Source organism: Rhipicephalus microplus, chromosome 6 (genome assembly GCF_043290135.1).
Source record: "Rhipicephalus microplus isolate Deutch F79 chromosome 6, USDA_Rmic, whole genome shotgun sequence".
NCBI lineage: Eukaryota > Metazoa > Arthropoda > Arachnida > Ixodida > Ixodidae > Rhipicephalus > Rhipicephalus microplus.
The window spans coordinates 92,531,978-92,553,471 of NC_134705.1; the positions used below are offsets into that span (position 1 = coordinate 92,531,978).

General features: G+C 50.1%; 1 protein-coding gene and 1 non-coding gene across 8 annotated transcripts in view; one reads left to right on the plus strand and one right to left on the minus strand.

Moving 5' to 3' along the window:
- ena (ENAH actin regulator enabled) overlaps nt 1–21,494 on the plus strand; it is a 130,409-nt gene that overhangs the window by 44,007 nt on the left and 64,908 nt on the right. The gene's annotated exons all lie outside the window — the stretch shown is intronic.
- TRNAT-CGU (transfer RNA threonine (anticodon CGU)) lies at nt 17,472–17,544 on the minus strand. Its single transcript has one exon. It is a non-coding gene; the product is annotated as a tRNA-Thr (tRNA).

The following is a 21,494-nucleotide window of genomic DNA, read 5'->3' on the forward strand; positions in this document are numbered from 1 at the left end:
TCTGAGGCGCAACATTAATAAGTATTAGCTGGTGTGTTCGTTTACTAAAAAATATACAGAGATATGCAATTCTAAAGGCTCCAGTGTTTCCTTAGGCTGCGCTGAAAATGTCCACTATGCACGAAATAAGGATGGCAGAAGACTATATTGTCTTTCGATTAGACTTGCAGTGAAGCATGCTGATGTGGATCAATTTTTTTATATATTATGAAACTCTATGGCAAAGGCATTCTCGCAGGTCACCTTGTGTAAACGGAAACCTCGAGGGAGTACCGCTCATCGAAGTTCGCAGTGCTGGGAGGGTTGATAGATCGTGTACGTGCGAGCTGGACGAATGCGTACAGCAGTCATGAATGGTGTGTGGTGATGCACGCGAGAGATACGTGAGCCGGTAATCAGCAGTCGAGCCTCCGCAGTGACTGACATGGGGACTTCAGAAAGGGCAGTTGAGTTATCTGTAATTGCACCGCATTACTGAACTTCTGGCACCGTGCAGTGCTGAATTCCTGTTATACAGTTTCGAGGCGAAAATGCTGTAGGCCCGTGAGCTCAGATTTGGATGCACGTTGAAGAACTCTAGGTGGTCGAAATTTCCGGAGTCCTCCACTACGGCGTCTTTCATAATCAAGTGGTGGTTTTAGGAGGTTAAACTACATATATCAATCAAACATTGGTTTATTTTTTCTTACATTCCAGTGTAACTTAACGTTCCTCATTGAATTTTAATGTTAACTTGGCTGTATTTTTTTCCATTTCGATTTTTGTCCCTGCTACCTCTTACGTTCATTGTGCTACGTATATCGTTCTCAAAGGTGCGCATAACAGACGAACGCAGGAACATATCCGGGCAATGTGAAGCGTCATGTATCTCTGGGATGGTAATCGCGTTGGTAATCGCATTAAATCCGACGGATTACGTTATCGGTGTCGTTGCTATTCTCCATCAATCCCTTGGCAGCGCGTTTTGCGGTTTACGTTATTGTAGCATGCGGGCGCCCGCCCCACACGGTATCGTATGACGATAGCCCGAGGATCGACGTCCCACATAACTGCTGCGTAAGCACACACTGCGCAATACATCGCACCTTTTTCCTTCCCCCCCCCACCCCCACCCGCTTTTTTTTTTTGTCATCTGTCGGCAATCTTTTCTCCGTGGTAGTTGTTAATCCGGCTTTGCCGCCCGGCTCTGTTGCCACGAGACGAAGCTAGCAGGCGGCCACCCTTTTCGTCGCGCCGGGTTTGCAATGGCGAAATGGCTTCGTCGTGCGTAGCGCTTGTCTCCGTGTTGTCATTTCTTCCACTACCCTTGTTTTATACCGCGCCGTGTTTTACGTTTTTTTTTTTTTTTATCGTTCACTCGGTGGTCGGGAAGGTCCTCCTATTTCGCTGTCCGCGATCGCGTGCCCTCGCCGCAGTGGTCTAGTGGTTATACGGTGTTCCACTGCCTACACGAACGTCGTGAGATCGAACCACGGCCGCGACGACTGCATTTCGATGGAGGGGAATGAAAATGGAGGGAAAAAGGCCCGTGTACTTCGATTTAGGCGAACGTGAAGGAACCCCAGGTTGTCGAATTTGTTTTTTTGCAAATTCTCCACTGCGGTGTACCCCGGGATCGTACATCGGGGTTTGGGGACGTTAAGCTGCATCATTTGATATTATCGCCTGACATCTTTTGTAAAACAGTTGATCAAATTGTGCACGCTGTGTTAGCGCGCGTTTTGTCCACGAGTGGGTCATTTATCCCAGAGGGACGGGCTTATACGAACTCTCGTCAAGTATATAGTGAACCGGCGCTGCCGAAGGTACTCCGCAATTTATTCCATACGGTTGCGTAGAAATCTGCCGACGGCGCGCCAAATTCGCAGTGGTGCGCTGTACACAGTTTAACCCCTCTAAAACGAAAAAAAAGAAAACTCGTGCCCTGTCTGTATTGCGACCGCTGCGCGACATTTGCAAGTCACTCCGTTATACGAAGGGACTGGACCACCGGAACCATGTGTGCGAGTTTCTGCGGCTATATACGTATACCACTCCTTTCATTGTTGCACCGGCGGCTTCCTGTGAACACCGCCGTTCGTTTCCCATCAGGCAGTGCTTGCAATCACGATTTTCCCACAACCTCTCTGTTGGCGCACGCCGGTGTCGGCTTGTGCGCTAAGGTCCCTGTGCACTTTCACGGCGTCGTGACGTCGACAAAGGCAGAGACCGCTTGTCCAAAATGAAACTGTTTATTTGGCCGAACTCGTGGCCGGTAAACGGAAAGTCGGCCTACAGCGGTGCACACTGGCACTGACAGCGGCGAACGGAGCGTCGGCCGTCGGTCAACAGACAGAGGGCTTTTTATACACGTGCCATCGGATATTACAGCGCTATCGCTAGCGGCCAAGTACGTTCCAGAATAATCTGTAACGTTCGCGTTGTAGGTCGCGGGTTCGATTCCCGGCTGCATTTCCGATGAAGGCGGAAATGTTGTAGGCCCGTGTGCTCAGATTTGGGCGCACGTTAAAGAACCCCAGGTGGTCAAAATTTCCGGAGCCCTCCACTACGGCGTCTCTCATAATCATATGGCGGTTTTGGGACGTTAAACCCCACAAATCAATCAATCAACGTTCGCGTTGTGCGCGCGTAATCTTAAAACAAAACATTCTACAGCTGTCCCGAAGCTTCTCCAACACTGGTTTGCGCTGAGAATTACGGTGTAACGGGGCGCTAACGAAACTTGCGGGAAGAATGTGGCAGCACTCGGCAACAGCGAAGCACACGGACGTGCTCGCATCGTTGAATACTCTTCGCGCCTCATCTGTAGCGTCTACGCAATGCGGTGCGTGTTTACGCCCCAGAAACCGACCCTGCGGTTGGTGACCTATCGAGTTTGCGCGGACGGCGTGCGTATACGAAACATAACAGCCTGTGTTCCGTCGGCACGTACATGTTCGTTATTCTATGTAGTGTCTGCCTGTGCCTACACTGTGCCATATACTCGTGCGCTGCGCTGTTAATGAGCTCGAGTCTTGCGGGAAACGACTCAGAGTGGTGCGCATCGAATGGAAGGCATAGTCCGCCTTCTTTCGCGGCCGTTGAGTTAGATCTGCGACTCATGTCATGCATGCGCTGTATTTGGGGACGTAAGACTGCAAAACTGCACGGATGCGACGGAGAATTTCTTGACGAACTATCTCTGAGGTCGCGATTGCGAGCAATGGGATAACTTTGCGAGGCGTACATTTTGAGCGGCAGCCATTGAAGTATGTCTCTCTCACATCCTCGTCGGGGCTGTACGTCCTCGTGGCGGTCATCTTCGCCGTCTTCTCTTTTCGTAATCGCCAGGTCCGGCTTCGACCGATTTCATTTAATTAACTTCTTCATAAGAGTGCGGAGACGATTAGAGTTGACATGGCTTGCTAATCGTGAGGTGGGAATACGCTCAACGTTGTGCATTTCAAGGAATCGAATGTGCAGTTGATACATACACATAGCAACACAGAAGATAAAATTCAGTATTGGCAAGCCGGAGTAGACAAAAGGATGGAATGCACTTAACGTTGCGTGCTGTAATCAGGAATGGAATAAGAATAAGCAGATGCGACTATAGCACGCGTACTTCACTGTAGGGGGGCGCTGCGAGCGCTCGATGGTGACGGACGCACTCCACATCGCCTCCGTAGATTTTCTGCTATTTCTGCGGACATCCACCTTGGTACCCCTGAAACTTGGATTTATCATCACCGCCAAGTTCTCCGCTTCGCCTAGACAACACCTTCGTCCAGGTGGGTCCAGTTTTGACAACTTGAGGGACGTCCTTCACTCCCGGCTACAACGCCGCCTCGCTAAGGGCTCTCAGCCCGGCGATGGCAGCCGCTAACGTGGTTACGGGCTATGATCCTACCTCAAGCCAAATGCTGTCCATGGAGATTTCATCCTCCGAAAACACTATGCCATCAGAAGATGAATACCTCGACGACATGGTGAAACTGTGGCAACGCAAGCAAGCGAAATCGAAGTCTGCGTCTCAACAACAACGAGACGCCACGGCGGGCCACCATTCCCCAGCCTTGCAAGGAACGCCGGCGTGCCATCCCTCCGGCGGTGTGCCTACCTCTGCTCCGTCCTCGCAGCCAGCGAAGCAACGCAAGTGGTGTCCGCGTCAAACTCCTCGCCTCTCTCGCGACGACTACATCGTAGTACTCAAACCTCGCGTTCCCTGCGAGCTACGCACATTTGTCCCGGCCGATCGCGCGGGCGACGCCATCCGCAGCTACCTCGGCGAGCGGACTACCACGCAAATTCAAGTGTGGCCAATCTGGGAACAGAACATCTTGGTCTGTAGCACCACCATTTTGCCTATGGCACAGCGACTCCTCGGGGACTTCCAGCTGCAAGTGGGGGATCAGCAGCTGCCCGTTCGAGGCCACGCCAAGGCACCAGGGGATACATGCAAGGGCGTCATTAATGTAAACCCTGCTGAAAGCCCGGAAAAGATAAAGTCTGAACTGTATTGGCCTCGAGGTACTATCCTTGCGGTCCGCAAACTCGGAGATTCCGCGGCGGCGGTGGTGACTTTCGAGGGCACGAAGTTACCCCGCTTCCTCTTCTACCACTGCGTGGCGACGTATATCCGCGCCTACAAGAAAACGGTCCCTGTATGCACCAAGTGCGGTACCATCGGTCATCGACCACCTCAGTGCCCTCACGCCGCTCCAACCCAGTGTGCCAAATGTGGAACCCCCGCACCTGCAGGTCTCAATGCCCACGACTGCCACCCCAAGTGCCTCCTCTGCCACGGAGCCCATGAGACTGGGACCAGTGGCTGCACGGCAAAATACCGAAAATATCGGAAACGCAAGCAGCCCTCAACATCTCCTCGAGGAACCACCTCATGTTCGTCACAGCCAGACAGCAGCACAAACCTGCATCATTCGGCTCCACCACTCCACGCCGACTCTCAAGCATTCCCACCGCTCGAAGCACCAGCGGCGGTACCTCAGGTGAGCAGTTGGGCAGGGAAAGCTGCTTCTAAGCCTCTCTCGCCATTTCTGTCGATCCTCCTTCTCCCGAACTTGCGGCCCTTCGCCAGCAAGTTGCGGCACTTCAAAAGCAAAATTCTCTTTTAACTAAACAACTCGAACTCTTGAATAAGCGACTTCAACCCCAACAACAGTGTACTGCAAGGCCATCCGGTATTGCCTCCTCTGTCCAGGCGGCTACGCCAGCTACGTCCAAGCTTAGTCCTCGCGCTAAGTCCACTCCCATTAAACCGCCGGTTCAAGCAGCCATGTGTACTCCAGCACTCGGAACCGGTGCCACATCTACTCCAGAAGCTCTTGAGGCTCCTGGGGCACCTCAGGTTCTCTTGCCCGCTAACCAAACTCTCCCTAGCGAAGAGCACACTCCGCGCGTAGAGGAACGCCTCACGCGCGTCGAAGCTTCGATTAATCACCTCCTCACCAGCTTCTCGGTCCAACGCATAGTAGTAGAGGTTACCCAGGCTATTCAAGCCTGGGCAATCACCCAGTTTCAACCCAAGGCATCGCGTTCCCGCTCCTGCTCGGTGAGCAGTGAGGGTACAGCTCCACGGTGTCGTCGTAAGGTGGCTACCACCACCCCGCCGTCGGACAATCCGGCCTCCGTGCCCCTCCCTGCCTCTGAGGATTCCGAGCGGGACATGGAGGACCAAATATAAAACGTAGGACAGTCACGATGGCTACCAATCGTACGTCCCGTTCAAACATTGCGTCTAAATTCGAGATCATACAGTGGAACCCTGGAGGCTTCGGGAACAGGCGAAAGCGTTCACATCTTTCCCTTTTCCTCAGCTCACTTGGCTCTCAGCCAGCCGTCTTGGCGCTCCAAGAATCTGGCCCTGCTCCATCCCTTTCTGGATACTGCTCCTATGTAGGCGGCACCACCACATGCCTCCTCGTGCATAAAGCTTACACGGCGATACAGATCGACCTCGATCTGGATCTTCCTTACGACTACTGCATGATATCAGTGCTGTCTCAGCGGAGGGGCCAACCATCAATACATATCTTAAACGTGTACTGTCCCCCTCGCCTTTCGAGGGCTGCGTTTGCGCATCTCTTCCATCGGGCACTGCGTATAGCGGCCCGACAACCACTGGTGATTGTCGGGGACTTTAATGCCCCCAGCCCTCACTGGGGTTACCACTACGAGAAGGCCCGAGGCAGAGAGCTCAAGGAGCTCATTTCCTCGCTGAGCCTGACGCTTCTTACCGATCCGGCACAACCCACACGTTCCGGCAACTCGGTCACGCGAGACACATGCCCCGATCTCTCCCTCACCCGTCACATCCGCGATGCTACATGGGAAAATTTAGGCGAAAACCTAGGCAGCGATCACTTTTTACTCCGCATTTCGTTCACACCGCGGCAGAAAATGCGCCAACACTGGGGCCAAGCCCGTCTCACCGATTGGACTCAGTTCAGAATGCAACCATTCCCCGCCAGCCTCTCCTCGACCGAATATGCAGCGTGGGCATCATACGCTCTTCATATGAAACAAGCGAATACTCGCACCCTTGCAACCTCTAATTTGACTCCTGCAATCGATCCACACCTCCTACATCTTTGGCACGCTCGCCGCGGGCTCATAGGCGCTGGAAACGCAACAAACTTAATCGGAAACTTCGCGCTCGCATTGAGGCGCTCACTGCAGAGGCGGCCGCATACTCCGCACAACTTTCCGATGCTAACTGGGCAGACACCTGTTCGAAGGCTGCAAACCAGATGAGCTCTAAAAGTGCGTGGCGACTCTTTAGAAGCCTTCTCGATCTCTCCACCACCAGGGGAGAAACGCAACGCCAGCTCCACCGTGTTCTGCATGCATTTCAGGGCACTACGGATGAACTCGCGCGAGAACTTTGTGACCGCTACATCTGCCGCACAATTGATCCCGCAGGCCCAGCATATACGTATTCCGGCGCCCCTAACACCGACCTCGACGCCCCATACACGCTTTCTGATTTACGATTTGCACTCACGAAAATGCGACGGGGCACGGCCCCTGGACGCGACGGAATCACAGTATCGCTCCTGGCAAATCTTCCCGACCAGCACACCTCTCGCTACTCCAGCTTATAAATTCGATATGGGACGGTTCTCCGCTTCCAACGGAATGGACCACATCGGTCGTGACATTCATTCCCAAATCGGCAAAGTCCGTTAGTATTGAGGCACTGAGACCTATCTCACTTACGTCTTGCGCAGGCAAACTCATGGAAACCATGGTTCGCGAACGCCTTTCCGCCTACTTGGAGGCCAGGAGGACCTTTGCCGACACGATGTTTGGCTTTCGCCCGCATCTGTCGGCGCAGGACGTCCTGCTCCAGCTTCAACACGATATCATAGAGCCGACTACTGTGCGCCATAATGATAAAGCCGTGCTCGCTCTCGATCTCCGCGGGGCGTTTGACAACGTCAAACACAGCACTATACTCACTAACCTGTCTACCACAAACTGCGGGCAGAAGACTTTCAACTACATTCGCGCCTTTCTATCACATCGCACCGCCTTCATTTGCCTTAATTCTACCGAACACGGCCCGTACTTATTAGGCACGCGGGGTACACCTCAAGGGGCAGTCCTGTCTCCTCTGCTTTTTAACCTGGCGATGATGAACCTCCCCTCTCTTCTAAGCGAGGTCGAGGGAGTACAACACGCACTATATGCGGACGATATCACAATCTGGACCAACACCGGCTCCTTAGCGCAAATCGAAGAACGCCTGCAAAAGGCTGTCCTTCTGGTGGACACCTACGCAGGTTCATGCGGCCTGGAGTGCTCTCCAGCTAAATCGGCTCTTCTTTCAGTCTCTCCGCTACCGCCGCCTCAAATTTTTCTTCCGTCCGGGCCCGTCCCGTCAGTGCAAAATATTCGGGTTCTTGGCCTTCACCTCACATCGTCCTTGGATCCAAAGGGCACAATAGCAGGCCTCAGACGCACCAGCGAACAGGTGAGCCGCATGATACGGCGAGTTTCTATCAAGCGCGGCGGCCTCCGCGGGTCTCAGTCCCTCCGATTGGCCCACGCGTTTGTGACCAGTCGCGTCCTCTACGCCTTGCCTTACCTTCGCCTGCGTCGTCGACACGAGCACCAGCTGGACGTCCTTCTTCGTTCAGTATACAAACGCGCTCTGGACCTACCTATTGCAACTTCCAACAGCCGATTCACGGCTCTGGGGGTACACAACACCTTTGCAGAGATGCGCGAAGCTCATCGCGTTAACCAAATCAATCGACTGTCACAGACGCTTTCAGGGCGCCGTCTTCTACACAGACTTGGCCTCAACCCGATATCTGACCAAGACCCTCTGCAGCCGGTACCAGAGCTCTGGCGTCAAAAGCTATGGGTGGAACCTCTACCCCGTAATATGAACCCTGACCTCCATCCTGGCCGTAGACTAGCACGCGCCGCGGCCCTTCATACGCGACACTCCGATCGTCCTGGTGTTTTCTACGTGGACGTCTCGGGTCCCTCCCCCTCCGGTCACTTCACGGCTGCCGTGATTACAGAGGGCAAACACGTAGATGGCCTCTCCTTTCGAGCAGACACAGTAACGCACGCTGAAGAGGTTGCCATAGCTTTGGCCGCCTCTCACCCTGCCTCACGCACCATCCTGACGGACTCGCGCTCGGCCTGTTCTCAGTACCTTCAGGGTTCCATTGCTCCGCTGGCGGCTAGCCTACTACAGGCAGCCTCTTGGCGCTTTAACCCTCATCCCATTCGTATAGTGTGGACCCCAGGCCACTCGGGCCTGCCCGGCAACGAGGCGGCAAATGCCGCTGCCCGCGCTTCTCCTGTCCGGGCCGTTGCCCCTCCATGTCCCGAGACGGAATCTGGCAATACCAACCTGACGCACTTTCGCGAAATTTTGGCTTATTACCGGGCTTCGCGCCGCCTCTACCCGGACCCCGCACGCGGTTTGGAGAAAGCGGACGAACGACTGCTACGCCGCCTGCAGACGAACACCTTTATCAGTCCGGCGGTCGCCAGGCACTTTTTGCCGGAAATCAATGGCACCTGCTCGACCTGTCATGTGCTCGCCGACACATATCACGTCGTAGCATCGTGCCCAGTTAATCCCGTCCCTTTCTCATCCCCTTTTCCTATCCCAACTAGAGAGGCTTGGGAGGAGCACCTGCTCGGCTGCTCTACCTTGGCTGCACAACGCTCCTTGGTGGAGCGCGCACGGGCAGCTTCCAGCTCCACTGGCGTCCCGGAATAGGGTCTTGCCACTCTAGCACGCCGATGGGCCACGTCGGCACTCTCTAGTAAACTTTTTCTGAAATAAATGTTTTTTACCACCACCACCTTCACTGTATTTCAGACTCGTGGGGTGTCTGAAGCCGTGCGTAGTCCATGGATTGTTTATGGCTAAATGCATGTAATTCGACGCCTGTGTGACGCTCTATTGCACTGCTCAAATGATTTAATCCTTTGCTTGAACGCTATTGAACGGTCGCTTAGTTGCCATTGGGTTGCGGTCGTTGACCTTTCGGCGCTTTCAAATGTTGAGCCTGATGGAGGGAAGGAAAAGAAAAAAAGAAGGCGAGGGAGAGATAAAGAAAGAAAGGTCATGAAGAGGCAGCGTTAAAGAAAAATATCTCAAACCAATGCCGTCATGTGTTTAAGCGGGGCTTCAGCTCGTCAGAAGTCGAGTGTGAGCGATTAAAAGCGAGAACAAATATAGACGCTGGCGGCGGCAATAAGGATGGACTGTCTGTCGCGACGGATTCATATGTAATTCGTAATTACGATCGCTGTAATTACGTCGTTTATAATCGCTTTTTTTCTCTTTCTGGCGCAGGCTGTCAGTTTCGATTGCAGGCAGCTGGCTGGTCACCGAGCTCACCCCCTCAAATACTGCGGACGTGTTTTGTGTTGGTTGATTCGTTTTTCTAATTAGGAATAGAATGGGGGGGGGGGGTTGAGAAACAGATATACACGATTATGCCAGGGTTAAGTGCCGTGTGTGGGCGAGAACGATAGCATGTTTATACACACACACACACACACACACACATACACACACACACACACACACACACACACATATATATATATATATATATATATATATATATATATATATATATATAGCACGCATTATAGCACGTTTATATTTAGCGCCACGAGTTTCACCTTTATTTCTTGTCGTTGTAGCGCTGCTTCCGTTTACAAAAACCACATGATGTCTGACCGGTGGTGCCGGTGGTTTAGTCAGTGTCTGATTGATTTCAGATGCGAAGCATCTTTTGCTCGGGTCTATGTCCCGCGGCGTCGGCGTCCGCACTAACACTACGCATGCGTAACTCATTTGCGCGTGCGTAAATTCATTCTCTCTCTCCAACAGCTGTGCGTTGCTCTCCCCACTTCTCTCCTACCACCTTCTCTCTCATTCTCTCTCTCCAACAGCTGTGCGTTACTCTCTCCACTTCTCTCCTACCACCTGCTTGCGCTATACGCCCCCCCCCCCCCCCCCTCTGTCGCCTCGCAAAGGCGACGCAGGCAGCGTCTGCTAGCGAGTTTCTTGATTGAAAAACCGACTGCTTGCCCTACACAACCGTTCAATGCCACCCCGTATAGCCACTATAGATCTTGACCTGCAAGACAGTGCCTGTGGGAGATTCCTCCTGTACGTTGGTGAACATGTGTCCGATTGGAGTCTTCTGTCTGTCACGGCCCATTAGCAGTGATTGGCATGTTCCAGAAGGAAACACCGGTCCATCACTACGTTCTTTACACCTCCCAAGGTTTCTCTCCTGTGCAATGCTGTGATGAGCGCCTGTGTCAACGTCGCCGCCAGTGTGAGCGTTAGCGCCCGCTAGTTCGCGCCTACACAAGGTTTTCTTCAGCGGGAAATGGCGCAATATTTTTCGCTGTCTCGCGTGATGTCGCGGGTTCGACTACAGGGCGCATATTTCCATAGGGCGACGAGTACGAGAAGGATGTGTACAGCTTGACTTGGCTGTTCGGCGTCCCTTTTCGCTTAGAGAGATATAAGGGAGCGCTGCTTACACCATGATTTGTGTTTGCGTTTTGAAAAGCTTCATTAATTCATGCATTGATCCCGGATGTTAGCGGCTTTGTTGAATTAGAACTATCGACTTGCTTTGGAATTTGAACTTGCACAGTTTAGCAGTGTACACCTGCATGGCGCTATAGAAGTGCACCTTAAGATTTCGATCTGAACTAGAGTATAATATACTTGAAGCGGTTCTGGTGCATAGCTATCAATGAGAGCAAAAAATATGTAGTTACTTCTTGTAGAGTGGCATTTTATTAGTTTTATTGCCAGCATATGCATCGTATCTGGAATTTTCGTTCAGTCATATATGGGCCCGTTGATCAGCACAAAACAACTAATAAACAGTGCACATTTTTCAACTCTCTCGGCTTTCTGCTTTACTGACTACTTGTATTAATTGGAGGTTTCTTTTTTTTTCTTCTTCTTTTAATCGTTGCCGGCACACGTTTATCGCGGTTGATCGGAGAAGATTAGGCGTCGAGCTGGCGCTTCTTAATAACCGCTGCTCTCTGTCCTGCTGTATAGGTGGTGCACTTTTGTACGATACTATTTCCTCCGAGTGTCTCCTAATATATGTATGTAAAAAAAAAAGAGTGCGCAGGTGCTGCTGAGCTAGAGAGATGGAAAGAGTGTTTAGACGACCTTTTGCTGTAGCATGTGCTTTTAGTTCGGTCGTTAATTTTTTTTTTGTTGTTGATATACCACCGGTATGATTAAACCCCCCACCGGGTCCGCGCTGCCTCCTAATCCCGGAATAGGAAACGGGACTTCCTCTCTGGCGACGGAAAGTCGAGCCTCGATGCGACCGCCGCTATGCAGGCAGAGTGATCGTGGGCAAGTAATTAATCACGGTTTCCCTCGCCTGACGTGTGCCGCTGTATATGTACGCCCACCGCATATACCGTCCGGTCTCTTGGCCCGTTCTATACCGATCCCTGTGCTCCTTTAATGACTTCCATTTCTTTCTTTCTTTTCTTTTCTTTTCTTTCTTTCTTTCTTTCTTTCTTTCTTTCTTTCTGTGACCACGTGGAGTATTTTAAGACTGCGTGTGTGCTTAAGTGGTATAGTATGTGTATCGGTTGACTTCCTGTGCAGTTGCAAGAAGCCGTCGCCCGGGCAAGCAGCGGTCAGTCGGGGATGATAAATGCAAAAGTTTCTGAGCAGGCTTTTGGTTATTTTTCATGCATCCTGGTTAGTGGTATCGTCCCCCCCCCCCTTTTTTTTTTCTTCTTCCTGCTCAGTGATCCAGGATTGAAAGCATCATAGTTATAGAACTTGTAGAGAAAAAAAAAGGACGTTCATAGTCGTTTCTTGATGAGGGCTTTTAGGTCCTTGTAGTGAGCGTACAACTTGTACACGTGTGGTGTAAATTGTTAAATTCTTACGTAATTGTAGATCGCTGCCCGAGGGAAGCCTTTTCTGTCCTTCGGTGGACGCTTGCAAGATGACGGAAATGATCGCGCTGAGCACTGCAGTAGTGTACCTTCAATATCGCCTGCGCAACCACGAGCGCTGCACGTCACCCGACATCGAGGTTAGTGAAGTCGGAGTTTCCGCAGTGGTTCTACGGGGCTTGCTGCTTAAAGCTGTATAGTTAGTTCGGATCTCACGAAGAATAGATGTGGCGCTATACTGACGCGTATGAAGTGAAGGCAGACACGTATGGGAACACGGGTGCATAGACTTTCCGAGAACTAACTAAAGGAGACTTTTGCGCTATGATCATTCCGCCACCATGGGAATGATTGGCAGTACACAAATTTGCCTATAGTATTTGTGCTTGTGTTCTGCGAGCGTATGCTTGTGCCTTCCTTTATTGCTGGTCTCGTTTCGTATAAAGAGAACAACAGACCGTTGTGAACTTCGTGACCCGATTTGAATCGGTGGTTAAGGTGGTAAAATGTAACATGCCGAGGAGCATTTGCCGATTGTCGTTTCGTGACAAAGCAGGTCCAAGACACGCGAAGTCGAAAGTACGAAGATGAGACCAATCCGTGTACTATACTAATCCTTTCTTTGCTGGCTGAAGCGCCGTGCGTTGCAGCTCACACAATAGCGCCAGAGTTCCCCTCTGTAGTGTATTTATAAAAAAAATATATGCGTGGGTGATTTGGTTAAACGTGCGCGTGATCTCGAATGCATGCATGCCATGATTCATTCACTAACGTCGGCGGCAATAACGCTGCCGCCTTGCCTATAGTTATGGCACGTACACCCCATTGGCGATGCATAACCCCTGACGTCATGGAAATGCCTCTGTACGGTGTCTTTTGACTCTGCAGCGCGGTTCGTTACATATCCCACCACTGTCGCCTCTGCTTTCTGCCCTCCATCTATACCTCATACAGTCGCCATGTTTGCTGTCGTGCGTTTTTTACGACCTGGCAAGGTCCTCATCCGCGTGATCGAGACTCGGCGTGTGTGTAGCGAAGCCAACGAACACCCGATTGGATTTTGGCTTGGCTCGGCTACTGCGCGGCTCCCCCCTTACGAGCGAAAAAGCCTGAACGATGATTAACACTTGGCTGCTGTGCGCCTAGAGGCCCGTGAGGCCGAGTGCTCGGCTGTGTACAGTCATCGAGCTCGGAGGCGGGGTGCATTCGATTAGGTCATCGCTGCCAGGGTGGACGCGCGCACGCTTCTCACGGCTCGCGCTGCGCGGGTGGTCGTTGGGGCTGTGGGCAGCTACCTAGATAATTTGGGCAACAAAAAAAAATGCCAAAGAGAGACGACTCTTGCGTCGGCACGTATGTATACCGCAGCGTCGTACGCGAAGCGTGGCTTCATTACGTGACGTTAGGGGTCACGACGCGCGACTCCTCCGTTCACGCTTAAGCCATCCAGTATTAGAGAGCTTTAGTACTGCGGAATGGTGCTACGTACGCATCACGCAAGCGCCTTGCGTTACGCGGCGTCGTTCGCCACTAATCGGCTTTTAGTACGCCGTAGTACCCGCGTACGTAACCAGCATGAAGCGCGTTGCGCCATCTGGTAGATCAAAATAGAAGCACGTGTTGTTGACAGCCAATGTGATCCAATCCAAGTGTTACAGGCAGATTATGGCCATATTTTAAGCCACAGAGCCGGTCGGTGCTTGCCTTCGATGCCGCCATTTTGCAAAACGAAGTTTCGCGCTGTCACGAACTTGTTCGAGAGCAGCGCGATCAGCTCATACGCACGCACGCACGCATCTCATGCGTGCGTACGTAGCGGCTGCGTACGTAACGCGATACGTGCGCGTTGCGGTCTGCGCATGCGCACTACGCAGAACGTGGCGTCCTTACGTACGCAACGCTGCCACGTACACAGCGTACGCAGTACTAAAACTCTCTATTCTCTCGGCGTACGCATATCATACGCAGCGCGTGTACGCACGAAAGCATTGCGCGAGTAAGCTCTCCAGTTTCACGAAGTCGTTAGTACGGAAGTATAAATTGACCGGAGAGTTGCAGTTTGTTAGGCCGCTCTAAAGTTATGCGCTAACTCCGAAAAAGGGATAACATAAAATGCATGGATACGATCCCGCAAGCGGACGCTGTGGATTCTTATCGATCTGGCGACGAGCTTTTTTTTTTTTTTCAGACACTTCTATTTTCCTTGGACCCTCGATTACGACACCACAATACAAAACGCTACGGAGAGCGCCTAGCTATGTTCAGCAGCAGTGCGGGAGAGGCTATTCGTACGTGATTCTGGGTCACAGTTTTTTTGTAAGTTGGGAGCAAGCCCTCTACGCGGTAAGTAAAAGGGGAAATAATGCGTCGAAGTAGTTATTTACCCTGAGCTACGCATTTATTCAATATTGCTTATCGCGTATAAAGGCGCCGGACAACACGACTATATACTGCAACATTTTTTTTTTTATTCCGACAGCGGCGAAAAATTACGAAACTTCGCATGCTGTGATTGGTTGTCAGAGCTCGCCTGCATCCCTTTGTCGTCTGTTACGGAGCCATCGCATAAAATCTTTATTTATACTGTGCACAAAACTCCTCCCAGTGCGTTTTTTTATTTTTATTTTGACGCCACGGGTGGCGCAAGAAAGACGCTTCTGGCTTGTCGCATCGCGTATTTGGTAAAGTATTCGGTGCAGCCCGGATCTCCCGCCCCCCCTGCGTATATTTATATACCCGCACAGACCCAGTGAACCGTTCCATTCCTGTAATTCGCTCTCGCGTTTTCTCATTTCCGAGCGCGACGCAATAAATGTGTCGTCTGCCGTGTTCCCCGGCTTCGCTGCGGCTATTTTATTTTTATTTTTTCGTTCGCGACTTTGCCACGGTGTCGCCTGAGCTCCTTTCGACAGATTTACGGCGTAGCGCACGGGCGGCTTGCTCTCGCCCTCAGGTCACCCACCCACCCACTCGGCCATCGCGTCTCGCTTCAAATGCGCCCCTCACCTTTTTCTGCCTCCTTCATTATATGCATTTCTTGTTTGTACGCTTAGCTCACTAACCTAAGGCTTGGGTACAGGCATATAGGGCCCCAAAGGTGAGGGTTGCCTCCTTTATAGCCCGACGATCGACTTTGGTCCTAGCTCACAAGCGATGTTTACGACCCCTGCCTGGCACACAGCTGGGTATGCTTGCATTTATTCATGCTTTCCTGTAGCTTGCTTCTTTATCAAAAAGGACGTCCGCCTGTATTGAGGTTCGAAAAACCGTCAAACTTGAAAGAGGGCTACAACGGAAGGGGGCACGGAGAGGCGCGTGGCTCCATGTGGAGCGGCTCCCGGTAATGCGACGTATAATCTCGCTGCGTCATCGCCGGTGCGTGTCGTGCGGGTGCTTCGGCTGCGTTGACGTCGTACGCGGTCACTTCTCATGCGTAGACGAGCGGAGTGGTTTACTGGCGCCATTTCGCGTTAATAAAGAGAGATTCCGGTATGAAGGCGCTGGTTGTATACTGTAAACAGCTGTGTTGCTGTATCGTGTTCTTCTGCCGTAGTCTCGAAGGAAGCGTGTTTCGCTTCTTTGTTCGTATTCATATATTCAAACAAAAAATGGGTGTCATGCGTTTTAGCGGCAAAGAATTACACCGCAGTACACCTTGCGCGCGTATATCCGCTCGAGGTGTACTGCGGTGGTCTAGCCAGAGGAGACGTTGGTCAAGCATCCCACTAGGATGATCACTAGACCACCGCGTCGCGGTGGTCTAGTGTTTATGGGGCTTGACTTCAGACCCAAAAGACGCGGGATCAAATTCCGGCCGCGGTGGCTGCTTGTTTGGTGGAGGCAAAGTGCTTGAGGCCCGTGTGCGTTAAAGAACCCCGGTTGGTCGAAATTTCTGGAGCCCCCCACTTTACGCCATCCCTCCTAATTAATTTCGTGGTTCGGGGCGTTAACCCCAACAATTTTTATTAGCATTTAGCCTAAAGGTACCTGTTTTAGAGGCCCACTCAACGCGAGTCGTGTCTCGGCTTCATAACTAAATAGGTTTGGCTGGAGAGAAGTGCAGTGGTATTGTTGTTATTTGTTTTATTTACAGAATACTGTCAATCCTCCGTAATGGTCATGGCAGCAGTGAAAAAAAATGCATTCTCCAACCAAGGTATATGCATTGGCAATACAAGAAGACTATACCAGAATAAAACGCACACGAGAGTAACGACGTCATCACGTCATCATCACGTTCCTGTCAACTACTTTTTCTTACAATTTTCTACGTGGCGCTACACCCAATTATTGCAATCACATGCGAGTGTCGCGATCATGGGAATCGCCAATGTATACGACATACAAGCATCGCAATCCATTGCCCTATAAAACCAAAAAGTTCAAGAACACGCTGGAGCAGAATTCTCTCACCCGTACGCAAGTAGTTTAGCACACAGAACTTAGCAGCATCGACATTACATTTTCAATACTTTCTAGAAATTTTCGAAGTTTTGGCTGTGCCACAGTGATTGAATCAAGCTCATTCCATACTCCTATTACGCGAATGAAGAGAACGCGATGTTCGTAATCGTAGACGATGTTGAACATGCAACGCAAAGACATCTTAAAAGTGCCAGACGCAGCGCTTGCATAAGCATTAAATTCTTGATACATATTCACGCTCAGCGTGCACAGAAAATACCAGTGGCGTAGGTCACTTGTGTTGGGCTCATGGTGATGAAATAACCGGTCATTGTCAGGTGCCGGGCGAATAATGAGCTCCCTCTTGCAAAGCCAGGCTTGGAGGAAGTTATTTGTGTTCAGCCCAGGGCGAATACAAGAACGCCTGATACTAGCATTTAAGAAAGACTTAGTTTCCTCACAAAGAAACTTTAATAGCATATACCAAGTAATATATATATATATATATATATATATATATTAATGAGATATAACAGACAGTAATGCCAAGGAATGTATAGGGGAAGTTATTAAAACCAATGGAATGTAAATAAGAAGAAAGAAAAGTGGATGAAAAAATTACCAACTGTGAGCAGGAATCGAACCTACGACCTTCGAATTACGCGTTCGATGCTCTAACCACTGAGCTATCACAGCGGCCCTCCCTCCATCCACTTTTTTGGGTTTATCTGTGAATTTAGAAGTAGGAGCGACAGTCAGCGCCATCTATAAGCCAAACAACGAGTGTGAAAACACTCTTATGCGCATGTTTGGCGTCACGTAGCACGTGAACTTATTATGAGCGGGCAGCTGATTAATTGTCCCTCTTATACAACCTAAACACACCAAGTCTGCCAGTACGAGTATATATATATATATATATATATATATATATATATATATATATATATATATATATATATATATATATATATATATATTTCGGGAGAGTATATCTATCATTGCTACATACAAGATTAGGCATAATACTGGCAGGCACAGGTATGCAGTGTAGCCAGAATAATAGTATGAACATATTTAGGTATACTCTGGACCGACTTAAGGATTACGTGCTGGGTATAGGGGTACTGTGGGCAGATAATACCTTTAAATTAACTATCTATACCACTTGGGGTCGGTATAGACAGATTTTGAGGTCGTACATGCAAATGTTTAGGGTGCTGTTGAGACAAGTTTGGGTATGGTACAGAGTGATCTGGGGATTGCTTAGACAGGAGTGGGGATAATACAGGTAAATTTAGGGAGGTGAAGATTTAGGGATAGTGTGAACAAATTCGATGATATCGGCACATTTAGGGATAACATAAGAAGACATGCGTATACAGACTTATGCATAGCTGCATGCACACGTAAACCTTGTAGGACACTGTAGACATGCTTAAACATGCACCTGTATATTCTTGCGGATACATCTATTACATTGATTGGTTCGTTGGTGTGTGCCGAGCGCATGCATGGCGTGAATGCCACGACAGGCGTGTGTAAAGCTCGCGGAGAGTACCTGTTGTATTTGTAGACGCGCTTTGTTCCCTAAAAAGGTAGGACATACTGCAGGGCGCCAGTGCAAATTCGCCTCCACCCTACCGTTCGCTTACGCGCGCGTCAACCAAATCGACTCTTCCACCTGAACGACGCGCGCCTGCGGTCGCTTATCGCCTTTTCTTCCCTTTCGCTCCACTTATTTTCGCTGCCCTGACGTCATCGCTTACGCTTCGCCGTCTCCCCTTTCTCCCCTTTTCGAGCCGCGAAGCCAGCCGAGCGAGAAAGCTGTGTGGGCGCCAACATTGCGACAATTTCGAATGACGCTCACCCGCTGAGCTGTCTTACGAAACGCGTGCAGTATACGTGTGCCTACTCATCGCAGATTGGCGGTCCCAGCGAAATGTTTTTCCTTAAAAAGGTCATCTGTTTGCCGTGCTGGTTCACAAACGATAAGAGTACTGAACGCTGGGCGAGTTGGTAAATCATCACTACAAAACTGCGCGAAAAATCGACAAGAAACAGAGAAGGCACACACACAAGCGCAGTGTGTGTGCCTTCTCTGTTTCTTGTCGATTTTTCGCGCAGTTTTGTAGTCACAAACGATGTCGTTGAAAACATCGCTCTCCCGTACCGGTATGTATCGAGTGAAGCCTAAGAGGAAAGTAATATTAGAAGACATAATAGCCCTATTCGAGTTGACCCAACAAAATGTCGGTCCGTAGAGGTGACGTCAGAGAACTGCGATCTTTATACTGCAGCGCAGCTGCGCACGTACAGATACACTAAAAACTACCGTTAACCAAACGTTCTCGGTCTATGCGCTGTGCTTCGGGGAGCACGTGTCGTGCCGAAAGTTTGCAGGACCATGACTTTGTAGAGAGCTTAGCTTGCCAAACTTCCACGTGCGTGATGAAATGCTCTTTGTTCCATCGTTCTTCGTCGTAGATTGCTTCAGCAAGTAATGCTACTCGCTGCAACGGTTAGACGTTTCTGCGCCTACACACAAATGTCCGACAAAGAAGTTGAATCTCGCCTTGCCTCTTTGCGAGGTCAGCCTGTATGTTTTCTCAGCTCGGTATACATCACTGATCTCTCATGGCAAGTTCTCAAGCGTCATGACTTTATCAGCGGCTATTTTGGTACGATGCGCAGCGAGAAACAGAAATCAAACGGCGGCATCTGCTGTGTTTCTATAGCGGTGCCCTATTATGTATACGTAGTACGCTGCGATGACATGCACCGTGTTTCACAAAGCCTGGAAGCAACCATCACCGGGCTCAGCATTTTCAGCGCTGCCTACGTTCCTTTCTTTTTTTCGTTTTCATTTACAGGTGAGCACGCCCACCTCGTTTTCGCCTATTTGTCAGTCAACAAGAATTATGTCCTGTGTTGAGCGCATTACACGTTGACGTTAGTCGTCCAGATCAGATATGTTCTCGCTACTGGTGTAGGTTCTGCAACGCTGCACGCATCTGTTCTCCGACGCTGGGAGTGTATGGGAATCGAGCGTTGGGGAAAACAGGGTGCAATGGGAGCGGGGCGGGAGACACGTGGGGAGGGAGAGCGAAGGGTAAGCGGAAAGATCGACTTTCCTTTGCGCCGGCATTGACGTATATGCGCATTTCCCCTCCGACGACCTTCCTTTCTTTCTTTTTTCTTCCTTTCGTTCTTTCTTTCTTTCTTCCCTTTTTTCTTCCTTTCCTTCTTTCTTTCTTTCTTTTGTTCTTTCTTTCTTTCTTTCTTTTAACAGCCGTAAAGGTCGAGGAGGGAGAGGTGCAGAGGTTTAGGGGGAGGAGGAAAACATGATGTCATGTAGCGGGACCTCGCCTCCCGGATTTTCCCGGCTAGGGCCTGCTAATCGAATTCTCTCTAGTGATGTTTCTTTTTTTGTTTTGCCCTCTTTTTATTTGTATGTGTGTTTGATTCGTATGTTTGCTCGTCGAACATGGCGGACATTCTCTCCCGGGACTCGTCGTAATACCGATGAGTAAAAAAATGAAATAAAGGGTGAGGGGAAAATGGGGAGGACCTGACGTGATCTACGCGAACTGACGTCGATCGTTCTGTGGACGTTTTCGTGTGTGCCCTTTGGACGTCATCGGCTTGCACGTGCATAGCAATGCTTTCGTTTGTAGTTCTCTCTCCTCTCTCTCTTTCTCGTTTATGTGTTGCCGTTATTACTTCATTTCACACGGTGCGGTCGTGACGCGGCATGGAAAATGTAGAGTAGATAGCTGTTTTTTTTTTACTTTTCTTTAGTAATAATTTAGACGCATTCGCGAGCCGGCAAAATATGGTATCGACTTTTCGCCTCGCAATTTTTCCGCAATCCGATTTGCGCGCACGGAGTGCTGGTTTGCGCGGAAAACTGAAGGGCCATATATTTTCTATGTTTGACAACGCTGACTCTTTCTCTGAATTTTTTTTGTTTTTTACACTCGCTCACAGCAGATTAGGCTGCTTAACGTGGCTCATGTTTATGCGTACTTTTGTAATGGTATATATGCACATTTAAAGTCTGGCTCGTTTATTCTTTAGTTATATTTCTTTGAACCGTTTCTCGGCCTTTCAGTCCAGGTGTAGCTGCTTACAACTTTACGTTTATTGATTGCCGTCGAACGTTTCTTGGGTCGATATCCCGTTGGCGTCTTCATTTCTCGAATTACATGCGAGGATACGTGCGCAGCTATTACTCGCACGAATGACAAAGCTCGGGTGGCTATATGGCAGCTCGCGATGAGAAATTCGTAAACAGCGGGTGGGTGCGGGGGCCGACGTTTCGGCAAGTGGACTGGCCTTTTTCAAGGCTTGAAAATGAACACTTATCGCAGCGTACGCTTGCCGCAACGTCACTTGTCAATACGTACACTTGTTGAAACATTACTTGTCGAAACGTACACTCGTTGAAACGTCACTTGTCGAAACGTAATTTGTCGTACACGTGTCACAACGTCCGCTCCTGTAACCAACCTCTGTTTGAGAATATCTGCTACATTCGTGTTTAACACGCACATACTTGGTGTCCCACGGGACTTATACATGTGCCGAAATGGCAGTTTCGTTTTTCGTTTTTAAGTCATTTTACCCTCGTTATAATTATTGAT